Here is a 6,781-nt window from a genome sequence, read left to right on the forward strand (position 1 = left end):
TTTTGAGCTGCAATATGTTCATTCTCTCACTTTGAAGATGCTTGTCACCGACCCACAACACAAAACATCATCAACCAGTATCACAACTACATTCTGCTGTCTATAATTAAGACACGTTGGTCATCAGGACACATATTTTTCTTCAGAGGGGAAATCTCGTGCAGATCTTGTGACATAAAAAGAGAAAATTCTTTTTATTAAATCTAAAGTCTCTCAATAGTAAAGGTTACCCAGGAAAGGTCAGCATATTATTAACATTTCACATCCTCGACATGCAGTTACTCAACATTCTGCAAAAACAAACCAGTTACCTGACCATCAATGCTGGAAATTCTACACATAAAGGTCATTCTTTATGTTTATTGTCCCCATGGGGAAATGATGTTGCAGCAGGAATCACATCACATAACATTTTAAACAACATTGGGACAGACAAGACAAAGACAACCCTAACATGCATACACTGCTACTCATAACATAGACCATAGCACTCAGGCATATGGGGGGGATAGGTTTCTAGACCAGCTAGGAAAAATATATATAGATATATCAATTAATAAAATTGCCTTTCTTTATACATGTTTAGTAAGCAAAAGACGCCAAGATATTTTCTAATGCTGCATTTGCCTCCAGATCTCTCCCGACCCTGTGTTTTCCCCCTTCATCTGTCCCTCTAGCACATGTGGGCAGAAGCTGCACGGAGAGGCCGCAGCGCTGTCAGGTCACATCCGTCTTGGTTTAGGAGGCCGCTTGTTCATTGAGTCCAACATGGCTCAACATGAGGAAGGCTTCCACAACACGCTCATGTACACCCTCATGAATCCCCAGTAAAGAAGCAGAGGCATCTCATGTGGAGGGATGTTGCAGAGGTACGAGGTGGGGGAAGCGAGCCTGAGCATGTATCATTAAAAAAAAAAATCATTATCACAATTTCATTCTACAACGTGCGCCCCATATGACTGCCGTTTACATAGCCTGATTTTTTTTTTGGGGGGTTAATTTTTTTTTCCCGAGGGAAAGGTCAGCGGCGGGGGCAGCTTGCCAGGTGTTTGTGGAGCAGCAGACCGGTGCGGTGAATGTAATTACGGCACTCTGGCAATCTGATAACCTGCCAGTCTGTCTCTCAACGCTAGGAAAGTGCACCGGCATATTAAACGTGGCTCAACAAACGTGGTTGTGAGCAGGGAACAGTGTGGGGGGGGGGGGGGGGGGGGGGGGAGGGGGGGGGGGGGGGGGGTGCTGCTACTGTCTGGGACGGGGTTCGACTGATAATCAGGGTTTGAAGGCCAGTGTGTTTTTCAACTGCGGGTGTACGATTGTTCAGTGCTTTTAAATGTGATGAATGTCTTCGGAAAGAGTTCCATTTCTTGGCGTTTTTTGTTGTTGTTTTTTTTCATGTTTTTTTTTGTCACTTTCCGCAAATGTGTCGGCCCCTTCCCCCCCCCCCATTTTTTTGATCACTTTTTCTGATGATTTTTTTTTTCCGTCATTTTTTTTCAACGTTCTTTTATCTTCTTTTATTCTCTCCAAATGTTATCAAATTTGATAAAACACCCACATTCAATACAAGTAGTGAACTGATTAGTACGGTGGCCCTGAGGTGCAAAACACAACGGCAAGTCAGAAAACAACGGCAAATCAAAAAACACAACCGCAAAAGAGAAAACCCAACACAAAAGAAAAACCAACCAAAAGAGAAAACCCAACACAAAAAGAGAAAACACAACACAAAAATAGAAAACACAACGCAAATCAGAAAACACAACACAAAAAGAAACAAACACAAAAAGAAAACACAACACGACAAAAGAGAAAACACAACGCAAATCAGAAACACAACACAAAAAGAGAAAACACAACGACAAAAAGAAACACAACGACATTAACCAAAACAGAAAAGGTAGTAGGTACCCTCGGGCGACAGGAACCGTCCTGATTGGACAAAGAACTGGTCCGTCCTTTGAACCGGAAAGACGGGGTTGTTCCATTTTTCCAAATCATGAGCGCCACAAATACGAGGTACACGCGGCTATTAAGCAATACTTTGATGCCGGACATGAATATGACGTGATACTGGATATCGTGCAACAGTACCTACCTTTTCCGTTTTGGTTATGTCGTTGTGTTTTCTCTTTTTGCGTTGTGTTTTCTCTTTTGTGTTGTGTTTTCTCTTTTTGTGTTGTGTTTCGTTTGCCGTTGTGTTTTCTCTTTGTTGTTGTGTTTTCTCTTTTGTGTTGTGTTTTCTCTTTTGGTTGTGTGTGTTTCTCTTTTGTGTTGTGTTTCTCTTTTGTGTGTTGTGTTTTCTGATTTGCCTTGGGTTTTTCCCCCCCTCTTTTTGTTGTGTTTTCTCTTTTGCGGTTGTGTTTTTTGATTTGCCGTTGTTTTCTGATTTGTTGTGTTTTGCACCTCAGGGCCACCGTAGATTAGTTATTTTACACATGAAGAACATTGTACACACCATTCATTTTATTTTTTGGACATTTTGGTTGAAAGAAAATCTAATTTCTACTATAGAAACGTTTTGACCGTGGGTCAAATTTGACCCAAGGACAACAGGAGGGTTAAATAATGTGCTTTGGTGTGTTTGCTTCATTTAATGTATGTACTGTAGTTGTGCTAGTGTTTTAACAATACTCATCTATTTCGTACTCCTCCACAAAGCAGCAAAGGATGAGACTTTTTGAGTTTCTTCTGAAGACAGCACTTCTCCCCAGGGTGGTACGCCCATTGTCTGGAAGGAAGCGCCGCCTTAAAGTCTAAAGACAGGGAACTTAAGTCCCCCACGTGCATTTAAAGTCACACAAAAAGGTTGTAAAAAAATAAATAAGTGGCTGCAGACTTGCTCTCCAAGATTGACAGTGAGACAAATAACATAAAATTGATTGATTTGTATCTGGCTGGAACAAAAATGAGCATTACAGTGTTGCCATGGACAGTGTCTCTGTGCTGAGCAGCCCATTTCATACAAAAAGACGGTAACTTTGCCATGTACACTCCAGATCTGTCTCAAAATCCAGGACTCCTGAAATCTATAGATCTCTTACGTTGGAGTCACACAAAGACGGGGCTTCCTTCCCGGTAAATATGGGCATGAGAGTATTATGGGATACTCTGAACATATACCCACAGTATACTTTAAACCCAGAGCAAAAATAACAAAGCAAACTTACATACATGTATATATTTGATAGGGGTGTGCAAAAAAAAAAAATCGATTCACATTCCTGAATCAATTCAAGTTCTACCCATTCAAAATCGATTCATAGAATTCAAAAAATGGATTCATATTTTTTATGTAAAAAATAATTTAAAAAATTAGTTTTGTAACTGCAAGTATACTATCACATGGGGGAAATAAATACATGTACTTCATACTGTGAATTGTTTTTTTTTAAATTGAGAATCGTTTTTTGAAATGAAAATCTATTTCTAATCAATCATGAGACTAAAAATCAATATTGAATTTTGACATATTCTGAACCGTGCACGCCATGTATTCGATTATTAGGGCCTCCAGCGGACATCTGTGTGTTTTTGATCAGTCAAAAGAATGAGTATCAGCATACTGTATCATAACCATCTTCTTTAAAGGAGCACGCCACTGTTTGTTGAAATAGGGCTTATCATGCTCTCCCCTAGCTGTAGATGTCCATTTTTTGTCTCAGTGCATGCATTGTTTTAGTCTTGTGCCACAATGGCAGCGCCGCTGCTAGTTAGCTTAGCGTAGTGACTGGAATCCAAATGTTGCCGGTTAGCATGTTGTAAGTAAAAGTGAGCCAACAAAAAACAACCTAATTACTTCTTGTGGCCTGCGTATTCACAACGAGCACAAATAGCAATGCAGATTAAGACCAGACGATGTCCTAGGCAGATATTGATTTGATAATGGGTTTCCTAGGCAGATATTGATTTGGGACTATATTGGGTTTCCTAGGCAGATATTGATTTGGGACTATAATGGTTTCCTGGGCAGATATTGATTTGGGACTATATTGGGTTTCCTAGGCAGATATTGATTTGGGACTATAATGGGTTTCCTGGGCAGATATTAATTTTGGGACTATATTGGGTGGAAGCACAGCTGAAGAACTGTCCCATGACGTGGGATAACGTTCCCGTCTTTAATCATATAATAGTCAGGCCTCAGTAGGTCAGCTAAACAATAAAGAGCAGACAAAAGATGGTTGGCTGAAGTGTCTGCAACAAAGCAGTGGCAAAAATGAACGGTGGTCCTGCTCCCGCCTTAAGACGCAAGCCCTATCAGTTGATACCATGGGTCAATGATCGGCTATTTAGATGTCCAAGCTGTTTAGAGACAAGTGGTAACAAGCACATAAGGGCCCACTGAGCGAGCCAGGGAAGGGGTCGTGGTGCTCATAGAACTAAAAGCACACTCATCTGTTTTATTCTTCTTCCCTTTCAACCAGTCACTCCCTCGCCTGCTTCTTGATTTTTTTCACTGTAATTACACCTGCTCTGCCAAGCGTAGCTCGAGGCACGGACGGGCAAAATCACTCGATAATTTGAATCTGCGGAGTGTGTGAGGAGGACTACTCACTGACAGTCTCTGTGGAAACATTAGGTTGGAAGCAGCCTACACCTGTATGTCCCTCCTGGGACAAAGAGGTAAGGAAGCCTTACTCCGGGGAATTGTGTGTGTGTGAAGGGAGACCTTCCATTTCCAAAATGAACCTGTAACAACTACAAATCCATAGTGAGGAAACAAGAGCTTTTAGGTAACAGCTTTGTGGCTTGGGATTGTCTAACCAGCTGCAATTAATCTACAAAATCACAATCGTAGAAGGACAAGAGCAAGCCTGAAATGTTGCGGTCATCAAAAGTCTGAGGAACACACCTTAAAGCCAATGAGAATAATAACCCTATTGAGGAAGACTTGCAGCATATTGAAGACTCAACTACACACTCCTTATTTCCAAGATTGTCTATGTTGTTTTTGAACATAGACAATTTCCAGGCGGGAAGTGTGTGAAGGTGTGACGACGCTTCTCCAGCCCAGAGACAGTTGAGCAGCTGCTGGGTTTGCCAGGAGAGTATATAGAGCAGTAACCGCAGCCAGAGCACCGCACCAGACAGAGTGTTACACAGTGTTTCCCTTCCTCGTGTCCCACGAGCATGATCAGACAACCAGAGACAATCCCAGTTAATTGCAGCTGCTGATGACAGAAACGAATGAACTTCTTTCATACTGAAACACACAAAAGATATGCCTTGACAATACGCCACGTTGCTGCTACAGATACAAACTGGGAAGGGAATCTGTGTGAGCCATGCTGTTATTGTACCACAAATGACATGTAGCCGCAGGCTGTGCAGAGGCCAGTTGTTAGAGAAGTTGTGCGATTGGTGTGCAAAAGTGAGAGATGGAGGGAGAGGCAACTCATTATCGTTCCAGGTGCTCTTCAAAAGGGTCAAGGAAGGTTATTCCTGTGTGCAGACACAGCGAACATCTTCATTAATTTAGACTGCTAGACAACAACATGCATTGTATTTTCCATTCAAAGAAATGCCACACATTAGTTATTCATCCATGCTATACTGGACGGGGTGAGAAAAAGCAATTGACAGTTGGGTATGAACGCTAATAGAAAACATGTTTCCTTAGGATCCTAGCTCCCTTAAAACAAAGGCCGCTTGAGCTCATTTCCACAACACCTCTGTGCCACGAAACCGCATATATCATTGTTTTTTGCCGCTGGGTTCCATTGACACTTTCAGTATATGCTGGAGTCTACTTGTAGGAGCAGTTGGATGTGAAACCTGCCCACTGGCTGCAGCTCAGTCATTTTTTGGGGGGGGGGAATTTGCTGCAGGGTGAGGATTTTTAGATTGACAGCAGGGAGCAAATTGGATGGGAAATGGAAACATGCTGCTGTCATCCCCTATAGACCTACAGTACAGACGGAAGCACATTTAAAGTCAGACAGTATGTCCTCCAGTCAACATCTTCTCAATTTGTCTTTATTTCATAGTGCAGCACTTGTTAATGGGGAAAAAAACATGCTTAAACTGTTGAGATACTTCAATACCTAAACTGACTTTTCCCACATACTGGTTGAAAACTGGATCAAGATTTAGCTTTTGACATCTGTTTCATTGTAGCTGTGCGGCACTGCCTCAGGAACGAGTGGCTCTCCTGTGTAGAAACCTCCGTATCACACTCGTCAGTCGTGGGATTAAAAAAAAAGATCCTCAGTCGAGACAGATACCAGCAATCCAGAGGCATTTTATTCAGCCGAACAGCTAAAGAGAGCAATTACACCCACCTACTAAATCCAAAAATCTATGCATTGTGCACTATAACTACTCAAGAGGCATATTGTATATCACAAAATTCACATATCAAAAAAGAACTCATTACAATGAGCATTTCTCTGCAGCAGAGGCATAATGACAAGGATGCAATGACCGGCAAAGTGTATTTTTGTTCTCTTTCACTTAAAAGTTAATGTACTCCATACGCTTACCGTTTAGGAAAAGTAAAAACAGAACATATCACTCTTTGCAATTCTCCACCAAAAAAAAAAAAATAAAAAAAAAAAAATACTCCCCATGATTCATTGCCCATGCAATGTTACACGGTGGAAACGCAGTTGACATCACAGCTGCCGGGTACTTGTATTGAACATGCGGCAGTGGTTAAATGGCGGTTGTGAGAGGGGTTAATTAGGAGCCATGACAGATGGGAAATCTGAATAGCATCATGTGGGGAGGGTGGGGGCGGGGGGGAGGGGAGGAAGACTTTCATGCAAATTCTAAAAGT

This window comes from Etheostoma spectabile, chromosome 6, assembly GCF_008692095.1.
Source record: "Etheostoma spectabile isolate EspeVRDwgs_2016 chromosome 6, UIUC_Espe_1.0, whole genome shotgun sequence".
Classification (NCBI taxonomy): Eukaryota; Metazoa; Chordata; class Actinopteri; order Perciformes; family Percidae; genus Etheostoma; species Etheostoma spectabile.